Below are 14,430 nucleotides of genomic sequence, written 5' to 3'. Positions count from 1 at the left end.
CTAAATATACACAAGATGGGAGATTTGTTTGTTGACGGGGCTGTACGCACTTGGGACGAGCTAGTAGCAGGAGAAGGGGAGGACCATTTGCTGCGGCGTTTCTAGTACCACAGAGTGAGACACACGCTGAGGGCGCACCTGGGTACAGAGATGGAGGAACCACAGACTGTCACAGCGTTCAGTTACGTGGTTACTGCTAAGTCCCCCGCCAGACTAATAGCCAAACTGTATGCCATAGCCCTCGAAGAGACGAACACAGAATATGCCAAACTGAGGCTGGCATGGCAGGCGGACCTTCAAATAGACCTAAATGAAGAAATCTGGCGGTATTGCTGCTCAAGTACCAAACGTATCTCTCTTAATGGGAGACATAGGTTGATACACTTTAAATATTTGAACAGGTCCTACTACACTCCGGAAAGATTACATAGATACAAACTTCGCGAGAACGCTAATTGTGAGAGATGCGGGACGGTGACAGCAGACTTTCTACATGTGGCATGGTCCTGTCCTGAGATTCATGCATTTTGGCAGGAGGTGTACAGAGAGGTTAATGACACTACACAGCTGACACTGACCCCTGACCCTTTGCTGGCAATATTGGGTTACTCCAGACCCATACGACCGGCACACAGAAGGCTAGTTCACATGGCATTTTTACTGGCTAAAAGATGCGTGGCGCTACGTTGGATGCAAGGCCCGACCCCCACCCTGTCACAGTGGTCAAGGGAGATGACATATTGCTGCACCCAAACGGAACTATACAGTGACCTGTTACCCGCCGCAATCGCCCTAAAAACGTCTGATCTTGTTTCTTAGAACGACGACGAACACAGGACGACTCCGGAGAGGCTGAAGCAGACACTAGCCTAGAGACGGACAAGACTGTCCCCCCCCACCCTCCCCGGACTGAGGACGGTACTACACACAGAGGGATACATGGTAGGGACCTCAAACTAAGAAGTACTGTATTGTGCCTCCTGTATAAGGAAACTCCTTAATTCACCTCCGAGTGAGACGCGGAACTAGATAAAATGTAGCATGTATTTACTATTGAAAGTTGCCTATGTAAGTCTGTACATAATTATCTGTACCTTGTCGAAGTCATTTATTCCTGTCAATGCCTGTGTGGATTGTTTTTGTCTTTTTGAGAAATGCCAATAAAAATATTATATATTTTTTTATATATCATTCATTTAGTACACTTAGAATTTCAGTTATGACACTCTTTTAACTGATTCAAAATTTCAAACATATTGGGGATGTTTAAATAATCTGCAGGAATATGGATAGGAATCTAAGGAAATCCTGCTTTTTTAAAACCTTAAACTAGTGATTTTTTTACTGCAGGAAAATCCAGTTGGTTATGTTGCAAAGGACAAATGCACCTTAACTTTTTTCTCTTTATCCGTCTGTAAAATGTGTTTTGCTATTCACAAATCCTTTCCTCTAAACACCCAAGAAACATTAGGGTGTTTTATGTTTTTCATATTCTATTTACACATTTATACTAGCATTTGGTGACTACATTCAGGGGCCTATTTGTGTAAAAGTCACGCGGCGCATCTAGCAAGGCCCCTTTCTGCGCTGCACTATGCGACAGGGAAAGGGCAGGATTGCACAGCGTATTCCTGCCTTTTCATATTCACAAGCAGCCTTTTGGCAGCCTAGCACCAAATCAGGCATACTTGTACCGTGGTGCAAGGGTGCCTCCATTCTATGCAGGATTATTTTTGTGCAGGAAAGGGGCACTTCCTTGCACAAAAACAATCCTGAGAGGCATATTTCTCTATGTGTGCTATGTGTGCTGCGGAATGCAGCACACATAGAAAGAGGAAGTGACAAGGAAAAATTAAGATATTTCTCCTCGTTACACCTCTACTGGGAAGGCATATCTTTTTGACACATTCCTATGTTTATCAGTTCTGGTAAATCTGGGAATGCCTTAAAAACCATGGGAGTTGTGTGAGAACACCCATGCAACACAGCGATTTGCCCTGCCTTACTCCAGAATATGGAGCCACTCGGGCCGTGCACCGTGGCCTTGTTTGGCTTTCATAAATCTGACTTAAGGTTTACATCACTCTTGCACCACGCAGCGTGGTGCAAGAGTGATGCAAACCAGCTCGTAACTAGCCCCTCAGGGTGCAGCAATTTAAAAGATTGTGAATACTCATAGAATTATTTATTTCTGGGTGTTCATCGCCTTAATAGAGACCAAACCCGCCTGACCCTCACCCCAATCCTGGGGAACACTCTTTCCCCTCTTCTACTCTTAAACGTAGTAATTGAGAAAATCCACCATGGTGGTAGATTCTTCCCTACACTAAGATGGATCTAGTGGTGTGAATAACCTCACAACCTGATTCTGTAAAGAGGGATCTCTGAATTTGTACTTGCAGGTGAGTGTTTTGAATATTTAAGATCATCTTAGTTGTGCAAAAATGTTTTGAACTAGCGCCTGTTACTAGACTCCTCCTCTGAATATCAATGCCGTGACATCTGGAATGTTGTACTTCTGTTTAGGTTATTCTTTCTGTGCTCGACCTTCACTTTAATGATTATTAAGAAATGTGCAGCTCACACTCTGTCACAATATCTTTTCTACACACAAGTCCCATAAGAGTGCTCGCATCCATTAGCTATCTATTTGTATCTGTTTTAATTTCTCTATTACTGTAGATGTTCATCTTGCTTGTCTTGCCACACATTTCGTAAATAATGCAAAATTATCTTTTTTATACCTCAAATATTGTTTTTAGTGTTTATAAAGCACTCTTGATAACAAACATTGGCAAAATCCATAGGTCTGCCTTGCAATGTGGATACTTAAAAATATTGAACAAAGAATGCCGGAGTGAAAAAATAAAATACAAAATACTCTACTCGAAGGTCTATGTGAGAAAGAGAAGAGTCTAATTTGCAAAGATTCTACTTTTGAGATGTAAAATAGCCCTTCGTGCATTGCAATACAAGCACCCCGCAGGAGATGGAACCATACACCAATCAGCCAAGGGCATGAGATGAGAGGGAAATTACCCACTGGGTGGATACAAAGTCCTCTATGTGTATAGTCTTTAGAATTGTTAATAGTAGGTCATGCAGACAGCTGTGCTATCAAGGCACACCTAACATCGATATGTGTGTTTGTGTGTGAGTAAAATCAGACAGGTGTGGTATTTTTATGTGAGAAGCAACAGATTCCAGACAAAATTCTTTAGAAGGTAATTTTCTACCAAATACAGGTTCCTCTTTGAGAAATTACAAACTCATTTGTTTCAAATTAATCAATGGTTTGCTAGAAAATTCAAGTATACTATGCCGTGTGGAAATAGCCAGATTGGATTGTACAGCAGGGACCCCGATTAGTGGCATATTTACAGACAATTTTGCGTCTCTAGACCAGTGATGCTCAAAGGATGGCCTGAGGGCTGCATGTGGCCCTCCTGACCTGTACATGCAGCCCCTTCTTTAACTACAGAACTGAGCTGCTATTAACTGACCAGACTCAGCACTAACAAAAACAAGCATTTGCAATGCAATAGGTTTCGCATTTACTAGAGTTTGAGCTATTGGCATTGTAGATTACAATGCCTTTTATTAATGTGTTGGTTTTAAAAAAATAAAATAAAAGGCATTGCCATTTACAATGCCAATAGCATAAACTCTCGCAAAAGCGAGACCTATTGGCTATGGCAATGCTTGTTTATACATTGTTGGTACCATGTTTGCTTGCGGGAGACCAGTAAGTAGCTACTCAGCTTGTTATTCATTGAGAGGGAGTTAGAGAGAGGTGTGTAGAGTGAGAGAGAGGTGTGTATAGATGGAGAGAGTTAGAGATATGTGTGTAGTGCGAATGAGAGAGGATTGCAGATAGAGATAGAGAGAGAGAGGTGTGTGTAGATCGAGCATGCACTGTTTTAGATTTGTGCTAAAATAAAAAGGAACATTACTTATGGACATTGCGCCATGTTTTTGGTATGAGCCAAAATTTGCACACGACAGTAAACGCTACATAATTGTGTGCTTATTTAAAGCTGTGTTAGGGGGAGGAGGGCTAACATGGTGGCCAGGCTGAGGGGTGAGCACATTCAGCGCTATTTGTAGTAAGAGGCTATTATTTGCTTTTAAAAATAAGCTTAGGCACACAGTTGCTTTATCCTTACCTACATATTTCATGTAATAAAAACTGGCACAGAGGCATATTTATTTAACGCCTAAGGAACATGTGAGGACGCAAAGTAAATGTGGGCGGGTGGAAGCGTTCTTTGTGTGTGAGGCGGGTAAAAGTAAGGAAAGAGGAGTAAGAGCAATTAATTGTTCGCACATGCACTGTTTTTGATTGGTGGGAAAATAAAAAGGCACATTACTTTATGGATATTGCGCCATGTTTTTAGTATGAGCACAAATTTGCACACGACAGTAAACGCTACATAATTGTGTGTTTATTTAAAGCTGCGTTAGGGGGAGGAGGGCTAACATGGCGGCCAGGATGTGGGGTGAGCACATTCAGCGGTAGTTTAAGTATGAGGCTGAGGGTGTCACTGAACCCTGTTTACACAAACGATGTGACGGTGTTTAGTAAATAACAGCTATAATTGTTCGGAAGACACTACATTAACACATGATGTTTTGTATAAGCAAAAAACTTGCTTAAAACAGTATACGCAACATAATTCTGTGCTTAGTTAAAGCCACATTAGGGGGAGAAATCCTAACATAGCCGCTAACAAAGATAACATAGCGACCAGGCTGAGGAATGAGCCGCAAGGAGGGAGTGATTGGGACGAGCTCTGGGCCAAGGGATCACTTTCTGTGTAAATCCCGTCCGGAGCGACCCCACTGAAACCCCCCCTTGTGCAAGGCAACGGTCCGCATTGAACGTCCTCAACCCGGGAACCAGAGAATCCATCTACGGGGTGGTCTTGCCTGACTAAGAGGACCAGGTTCTCTCACGGAAGCAACCCTCCGGCAGTGAGTTGTCCCTTGTCACTTACCGGAGTGGTAGGAGGCGGCGAGGCTTCCAGAGGCGGCTCCCCGGGCTTGAGAATTCGGGACAGCGGGAGCGGGAGCGGTGCCGAGCCGCGATCTGGAGAGTGTGATGGCAGCGGCAGCTGAGGGACGCCTGTTCTCGATGGTCAGTACCGGAGATTGACCAGACCGTCCACGAGAGGCTGCGGGCCCCGCATTGGTCTCGACGCCCTTCACCGCCAGGGCTACCTGTCCCTAAGATGGCCGCCCGCCTTACCAAGCGCAAGGACTTCAAAAGCAACAAGTGAGCCCAACTGCAGGAAAAGGCCCCCGCACCGCCAGCCCATCACCGCTGCCAGAGGAACCAAGCGGCGATCCACAGGGGCACCTCACCCCGTCCTCCAGGCAAGTACCCTCCATTTTGCACACGCTAAGGGCCGCCTGGCCCTAATATGGCCGCCACTCGGGACACCAAATGGGCAGGGAAACCGGACTTGATTTAAGATCACCGCAACACTCGATATCCGCAAGCACCAGCCCGCCTCTTGGCAGATAGGCCGCCTGACTTTAAAGAGCTGACCTGCTTAGACTCCAAGTGTCTATCCTAGGAGCTTGAAGCCCGTCGCTATCCCCCTCTAACACTTGATCACTCTCCCCCACCCTTCGTGTGAACAAATTGACCCCACCCCACTCAACAGGTCATTCAACCCTAGCTCTCTCCCTCACAAGGGGGCTGACCGTTCCCTACTCGATGGCCACCTGAGCTAACCAAGTTAGCCGAGGACATCTGCATTCTTGGTACCGGGGCCTGCCCTCAGTGAGGTCCCCTGACCGCTCCTCCTACTCCCCCCACCTCCGAGACTTTCGGCCCCCCTCCACCCGCCCTCCTCCAGTCCACCCCCTCGGAGCACCCTCTGTGCGCAACACCCCAGCACATACAGCATCGTACAGCCCACCCTCCCCACCAGTTAGTCTCACCATTACCCTCCGCGCCGAATAACCCAGCCCCCCTCCATCTTACTCCACCCCTTCCTTGCCCCAGAGGCCACACGCCTCCCCTAGTCCAGCTAGGATGCCCTCGGCCATGCAAACGGTCACGCATCTTGGCCCTTCACCCAACCACCTGTCTCCACGAGGGCAGAACACCTTCGCTATAACATTTCCACACAGTCTCTCCTTCAAAGCAAAAAAATGCTTCAAACAGAATTTAATCAGGCAACACCCCGAAAACTAGTTGTTGACACTTACCACTGCTCATCGAGAGGCCAGAAGAAAATGGACTTCATTTTCCATACCAACAGGCCTGACCTGTGGGCCACCATCTTTAACTCACTCCTCCCCGTCTCCAAAACCCTCTTCACTGAGCACAACCGTAAATTAACAATCTCCCCCTTGAACCAACAGTCCCTGACCGGAGACATCTCCATCACCCTTTTCGTGAATGGCACCATTCTAATTCAGGCGAAAGATGAGAATCTAGAGTTCTTCAACTCTCTCGTCCCCACACTTAAGATGGCTACAGCTCACTGCCCATACAAACCGACCCCCTCCCCCCTAATGGCTCCCTACAAACTCCTAGTCTTTGGAGCATGCTTCCGCCACAACAGCGTCCCCACCCTTCCGTGATTAGTCACTCCGCCTATTATATGTCATCACCAGCCCTAGCTCCCTTTATTTCCCAACCCCTGTCCTCCACCCCTCTCCCCAACCTTCCAGTACTCACCCCCCCTCTCTTCCCCAATTGACTCCCAACCCCCATTCCTTAGCTCCCAAAGCACTCCTAGCTCTCAGTCTCCTGTCCTGAGAGAGACCAGACCCCCAATTAACTCTGTTTCTCAGCCCCCCGCTAACCCCCACTCCACTAGTTCACATCGTCCCCATCAGTGAAGAAAACTCTCACCTCCAAACGAACAGCAACCCCCCTCCCTCTCTAGTCTTCCCTCAATTGAACTCTATACCTGACAACGCTGATGCACAGCCCCCCAACCCACGAACCCCCTCTCCACTAGATCACACCGTCCTCCTTAATGAAGAAAACTTTCACCTCCAGACGGACCGCAACCCCCCTCCCTCCCTAGCCTTCCCACAACCAAACTCTAAACCTGTTCCAGCTCCCCCACTCTTGTGAACCCCCCCAGTAGAGACACGCCCCCAAAGCCCCTCTCACTCAGGGCTCAGCTCCGCCCACCCTCCCCTCCTCTCCTCCCCACTCAAGCTGACGCAACGCCTCGACCTGATAGAAGCGCAGATCGCTACCATGTTTCATGGCCTGCAGAAAACCTTATCCTCCCTGGGGAATCTCCAGCTGTCCTTCCCTCCCTCTGCATCACCCCATATCCCTCTACCTCTCCTTAGGAATGACTCTCCACCCCCCAACCGGTACTCATCCCCCTAGGTACCAGGCCTCCACTCACTAAACTCCAGACTGAGTCGTGAGCAGATAGTCCCAGAAGAACTATAACCTACCTCTCCCCCCAGGAAGTGAGCGCACTCGTCTCATCTTACGAACTCCCCTCGAACCAGCTAGCCCGGGCCCCACTCCTAAACTCTACTCACATCTCTTCGATCCAAGTCATCACTGGAGTGGGTAGGGACCCGCCCCCCGCAGAGCCACTAGACCCCCAATGTATCTATCCTCCATACCCATAGTCAAGCCTGACAATTTGAAATCAAAAGAAGACCCCCTGATTAACTGTATGCTTATCAACAGCCGGTCCGCAGTCAAACATGCTACGGAAATAGCTGAAGCCATCCTTTCTCATGACCTGGATGTAGCTTTCATCACGGAAACGTGGCTAAACAACCTATCCCTCCCCATTCTGGACATGCTAGTGCCGCCCGGTTTCTCAATCATCCGCAAAGACAGGCCCGAACACAAAGGTGGCAGCATAGCAATTATCCACAAAAGTGACCTCTCCATCTCTGAAACCCCCGCCTACCTGTACAATTCCTTCGAATGCCTGTCGGTCAACTTCAAATCTCCCACTCATAGTTCACTTCAATGCCATCTCCTTTACCATCCCCCACGCAACTCCAACGAATTTGGAGCTCAGCTGTCGGATCTGATCACCCAATCCTCACTCAACAGCGACCACAGAATAATTCTGGGCGACCTCAACCTAAGATGGAACTAAACTAAAAACCCGCTCATTCAATCTCTCAACACCCTTATGCAAGACAACGATTTGATCCAACACTGCTCAGAGGAAACGCACCATAGAGGAGCGATCCTGGATGCAATCATCGTGGACAAAAATGCAATCACGATTGACCACATCATCCTGGTGGACTGGTCAGACCACCACATCATTCTCTTTCATATCAACCATTCGGCCCTATCCCTACCACCCACTCAAGCCTCCCCTAAGCGGGTCAGGAACACATCCAGAGTCCCCCTTGACAAGCTAGAAGAAGGACTTAGCACACTCCTCCCGAACACGACGGAGCTCCTCTCAACCACGGAACTCACCTTGCTCTACCATACCAACTTGGAGCTCACCCTGGATCAGCTGGCACCTCTGATACAAAAAAACCCAGAAGCATCCCCTCTAGGTCTTGGTTCTCCACTGACATTAATGAGGAAAGAAGACACCTCAGATCCTTGGAAAGAACTTGGAGAAACAACCCCACCTCCCTCCACCGGGATCAACTCAAGGCAGCACACAAAAACGACGATAATCATATCAAGAGCAAAAAGTCATCCTTCTTCTGTTCTGCTTTAGACAATGCCAAAAACCGCCCCAAAGAACTCTTCAACATCATCAGGAGCTAAACCTCCAATCCAGTGACAGCCAACTTGGCGGCGTCCGAAACCCATTGCGACAACTTTGCAAGCTTTTTCAATGAAAAAATCACCATAATTGATCGATTATTCAGCTCTAAGCCCCCCTCCCACACAGAAACCCGGATTCCTGTAACTAACCACAACTCCCCAGTAACCTCGTCTATCCGCTGGTCATCCTTCCGGCCTGTCCATGATGAAATGATAAGCAATCTTATTGCCTCCGCTAAACCCTCGTCTCACTCCCTCGATCAGCTACCCTCGAGAATGACCAAAGAGCTGAAGCTTACTCTAGCCCCAATCTGGGGCAAGATCATCAACAGCTCTCTGAACGAGGGTTCCATTCCTGACTGCCTCAAATTAGGACAAGTCATGCCACTTCTAAAAAAACCTGGCCTTGACCCCTTGGACATGAACAACTTCAGACCGGTCTCGAACCTTCCGCTCCTATCCAAAATTCTTGAAAGATGTGTGCTGTCTCAGGTAACCCAACACCTAGAGAACATAAATCTACTTGACCCACACCAATCAGAGTTCAGAAAGGGCTGCAGCACTGAAACCGCAATCCTAAATATCCTAGATGATCTGCACTTGTCACTTGACTCCAACCAATGTAGCCTTCTCATCCTCCTAGACCTTTCAGCTGCATTCAACAGAGTTGATCATACCCTGCTACTCAATGTCCTCCAGGAGAGCGCGGTTATTGAAAAGACGGTCTTAAAATGGTTCTCCTCTTTCCTCAACAACCGGACTCAACCAATAAAAATCAACAGCTTCAAATCGTACCTCCTCCCCATTAGTAGAGGAGTTCCACAGGGGTCAGTACTCTCCCCGCAACTTTTCAACATCTACATGGAGACCCTCACCTCACTTCTAAGGAACTCCAACATCCCCTTCCACCTCTACGCGATGGCACACAACTCTATCTGGAAACCACATTGATCACACACATTCGCAGACTAAACGGTACACTCATGGAGGTCCAACATTGGCTCTCATCCAACCACCTCAAACTCAATGAAGAAAAAACAGAAGTGCTCCTCATCTCGAATAAAGATGAAAACCCCCAAATAGTAGAATGGCTCAAAGTCTTAAACACCCTCAATGTTTCTCTAGCGCCAATGGACTCCACCAAATCCCTAGGGATCACCCTCGACCCCAAACTGGACATGAAAAAACACATCTCAAAAACCACCAAAAGTGTGTTCCTTAACCTGAAACTTCTCTACAAAACAAAACCCTCCCTCCCCCAAAAAGATCTGAAACAGGCCACTCAGGCACTGCTGCTCTCCAGAATTGACTATGGCATCGCAGCACTGACTGGAACAGCCAAATCTCACCTGGGACCTCTTACCTCCACCCCCAACGCCGCAGCAAGAATGGTCACAGGAACAAAGAAATATGAGCACATCTCTCCGGCACTCAAGGAACTGAAGTGGCTCCCGATAGACCAATGAGCCAGCTTCCGTGTAGCTTGCCTCACACACAAAGCCCTGCATACAGGCAAACCAGAATATCTGGCCACCAACTCAAAAGGGCCGGTCAGTCCAGGAACCTCAGAAGCTCCAACGCGCTCCTACTCATCCCTCTGAAATCACAGAAACACAAAACCTCTAATAATTCCTTCGTGGGTAATGCTCCCAGGATCTGGAACTCCATCCCCCCCACATCAGAATGACCGCCTCCTTCCCGAAATTCAAGACGCTACACAAAGCCCTCTTCCTTGAGCGCTCTGGTTTGCAACGAGAACCACACGCCTGACTGTGAAAGACCGATATCTCTTTGAACCCAGTGCCGGATGATTTGTTCCTGATCTCCGTCCCGTAGTGTGCTCAAGTTAATGTTGTGCAGACTTTACTTTCCGCCGGTGTTCCTTGTTCTTGTTTTTCTGTCCACATTTCCCTTTGTTGCATGTCTGTATTTGCTGTGAAGCGCTCTGATACCCTCGGGTCCAGCCAGCGCTATACAAAACGTCAATAAATAAATAAATAAATGCACATAACACTTTTTTTTCTTCGTAGGAGGCTAAGGGTGTCACAGAGCCCAGTTTACACAAAATATGTTGTGGTGTTTTTTAAATAACTATAATGTTTCATAAGACCCTACATTAACATATAATGGTCCTGCATTAACACGAGTTCCCATATTGTACTTCTGTCCTTTATTTTAAATCTCATTATATGGATAAAAAATGTTTACGCTAACAATACTGCCTAAGATAGTATCCTATAAAAAGTCCAGGGTTTTGTTCAAACCAAAACATTTCAATTTAGTGTAAAATAATTAACTTTAGAGGAGAAACTTTAATTAAAGCTGATGTTTGTGTGTGGCTTTTGCTCTCTTGTCCCTTGGGGTTTGTTTCCTTTAAACACGTGAATTCCCCTAAACATTCATTAAACAGGATGGCTATGTCTAGATTGCCCCAGTGGTGCCAGCTGTCTGTTTCCAGCAGAGAGGAAGGAGCTAAAGAAGCAGGATACACGCGCTGTTTCTGAAAATGAGGTGTTACTGAAAGAGGAATGCTCTGTCGGCCCTCTGCATGGAAGGCAGGGGGAGCGAGGGGGGAGCGCAGGAAGAAGCCATATGGCAGCTGTGCGTCAAGCGTGCTCTGTGTGGAAGGCAGGGAGAGCGAGGGGGGGATGTATTTTGTTTAAGCACAATAATCGGTAAAAAAAGTAAACGCTACACAATTATGTGGTTATTAAAAGCCGGGTCAGAGGGAGGAGAGTGATAACGCCGGCCAGGCAAAGGAGGAAGGAAAGTATCCGTTATTTTTAGTTACAGCTTGAGGGTGTCACAAAGCCCTCTTTACACAAACTATGTTGAGAGATTTCAGAAATCATCACAGCTTTAATGTAGAACTTTTGCCTGTAAATAAAAGTCAGCCTTTGATCAACATTAAACATAGTTTGCAAAAAACGTAAACAGCTACAACTTATCGCCCGCGGAAGTGAAATTAAATGCCGGGACAGAAGGAGGAGAGTAAAGACAGCGGCCGTTTGCAAATAAGGAAAGTGAAATTAAATGCTGAGGACGTAAGTAAACTTGGGCAGTGGGCGGGTGGAAGTGTGCTCTGTGTGGAAGGCATGGGGAGGGAGGGGGGAGCACAGGAAAAAGCCAAATGGAATCCAAGAGACTCCCTTCAAAGTGTCAGGATAGTGAGTGTTTCCTTCACAGATTCAGCAGTGAAATAGAGAAAGTAATCGCGATCACGATCGCTGTGAAAGCAAAAGTGATCGCAATGACGCGAAGCACGCAAGGGATGCGGGCGAAGCACCGCGCGTGCTTGTGCGCGTTCTGGCAAGCTGGTGGCCGGGAAGTAGCAGTTTTCTAAGTAGTTACTTAATGTCTCGCGGGACAGCGCATGCGCTGGTTCAGGCGAGACCTAAAAAAGATGTAAATTAAACAGGACATTTAGTTCAAGGTTAATTGAAGTTAAAGAAAGGAAATAACTAGGGTGCCCTGCACCACTTAACTTTAGGAACCCTTCCATTTTTAAAGACATCTTGCAACAAAAGTGAAAACAAATTATAGTCTCTTTAAAATTTGGAAAGTATATTTCATTAACATGCACAACCGTTTCACCTTAGTACATCAGAATATATCAGCGCATTGAGAAGTATTTTTTTAAATAAAAGTGATAGTTTTCCAACATGAATTTAGAAACATTAATTCTCCACCCTCCCCACACACACCTTGGCAGCATTGCCAATTGTGAACCAAGACGGAAGTCAATTGTTATTTGCACTCTTTGGGTGGCCTGGGCTCCTATTATCTACAAACAACATTCTAGTTTATTAAATCAAACACAGGAGAAGGTTTTGTAATGTGCACATCCTGAATTCATGTATTGTGAGGTTCTCTTATGTGTGATAATGAAGAGGAAAAGGGAGGGAAAGTGAAATAAAACTACTGCCTTGGATCACACAATTTGGTTAAGGGGAGAAGCCGGGATTAATCCACGGTTCTCTAGTTTCACATTGTGCAATACTAGATGTATATGCTTATCTTACCCTATACTTACCTTACCACCAATTCCCCTCCCCCCCCGGGACCCCTCACCACCGCCTGCAGACATCAATATGGCCCACTGTCATTTCACACACCAAACTTTATGGCCCCCTTGGAAATGTTTGTGAGTACTCATGCTCTAGATGCATGTAGTCAGTCTTTCAGACTAGGAATGGGGAAGTAATAAACACATTCTGTGAAGGTTTCTGGCCCTAAAACATTCCCCAAAATGTTTGAAACATGCAGATTACTACTGATGTTGGCCTCACTGTGCTACGTATCGATGATCACTGTATTAGGATGGACTTATTGTTTGTGCAGCTGTCTCCAATTTTCATTTGGGAAATTGTCTGCAATAATTCTAAAATACATATTGACATACTGACACGCCTAGAGTGTATTTTCTGGACATACATTCAGCACATTTTAGCAGCATTTCAGCATGCATTATGGCGTGGGCACTTCCTGGCTAATTAATCTCCACTGACTATAAGTTTCTCACACCTGTCTTTCAAGTGTATTAAAGTGATATTATGGACAATGCTGAGTATTCCACAGTATTTTCTAGTTCACTTTTTGGAATTTGGGGTGGCAACAACATCATCCTGATAGTGCAGTCTAATGTCAATCAAAAACGAATTTGATGATGGGGGTATGAAGTGAGATGGAGGCATCTAGGAATATTCAGCAAAAACAGTGTAGTTGGTTCAGGATATGTGTATGCTATGATGATAGATATTTCCAGGTACATTCTTCAGAAAACACATGAAGGTCTTAAAGGTTGGATCCTTGCTCCCATTTTTCAGCCACTTTAGCCGGATGGGTCTAGTGGGATCATGAGCAAAGCTGGAATTGACATCTCTGATTTCAGTGGCCATTCATCCACAGATTATGGCTTCCAAAACTTTCTAACCTGGAGCTAAATTAGAAGACCTTCTAAGAGCGGTAGATTGGTCCTCATCTTCAACTGTTAAATGCAGGACAGTGAAGCAGAGTTTGGTGCATTTAATCTGTATCAGACATGCTTTGACCATTGAAAGTGGACCCTCCAGACTTGACTTAAAATGTGCATTTCCCAAGTCATTTATGTAGAGAAGTCCTAATTTTATTAAAGACACAGATGTATCATCACACCTTTGCTTTATTTTACTATTCGATGTTTATCAAAGTATTTTGTTTTTCCGCCTGCTGTGTTAATAAATGTGTCTATTTTTATTTATTTCTTCTAGTGCTGCACTCTACAATTCTTCAATCTACCTGATTCTATGTCAGGACTAGAGGCTTTGGATTATGCTTAACTTTGTTCTTATTTTCACACTGAGCAGCATAAAAAACATAATAGGATATACATATAGAGTACCACTGACCCCCTAAAAGAGGTATGATGGCGATTTCACTCCTGGGATTCATCATCAACAGAGAAAAAACAGAGACAAAGCCCTCTCAGAAAATCTCCTTTCTAGGGTTTGTGATGGATTCAGCTTAAAAGATTCTGAAGCTTCCCCAGAAGAAAAGAAGAAAATGAAATATATTAAGAAGGAACTGATGTTCCACTAAAGAGAGATACACTTTCTCCAAAATTGCTAGCCACAATGGTTGGACTCTTGACATCATTGTTCAGGAAAATGTTTCCAGTTCCCTTGCACTACAGGATCCTACAACCCTTG

This window comes from Lissotriton helveticus, chromosome 4_1, assembly GCF_964261635.1.
Source record: "Lissotriton helveticus chromosome 4_1, aLisHel1.1, whole genome shotgun sequence".
NCBI lineage: Eukaryota > Metazoa > Chordata > Amphibia > Caudata > Salamandridae > Lissotriton > Lissotriton helveticus.
The sequence above is the reverse complement of the archived record's forward strand: the minus strand, read 5'-3'. Positions refer to the sequence as shown.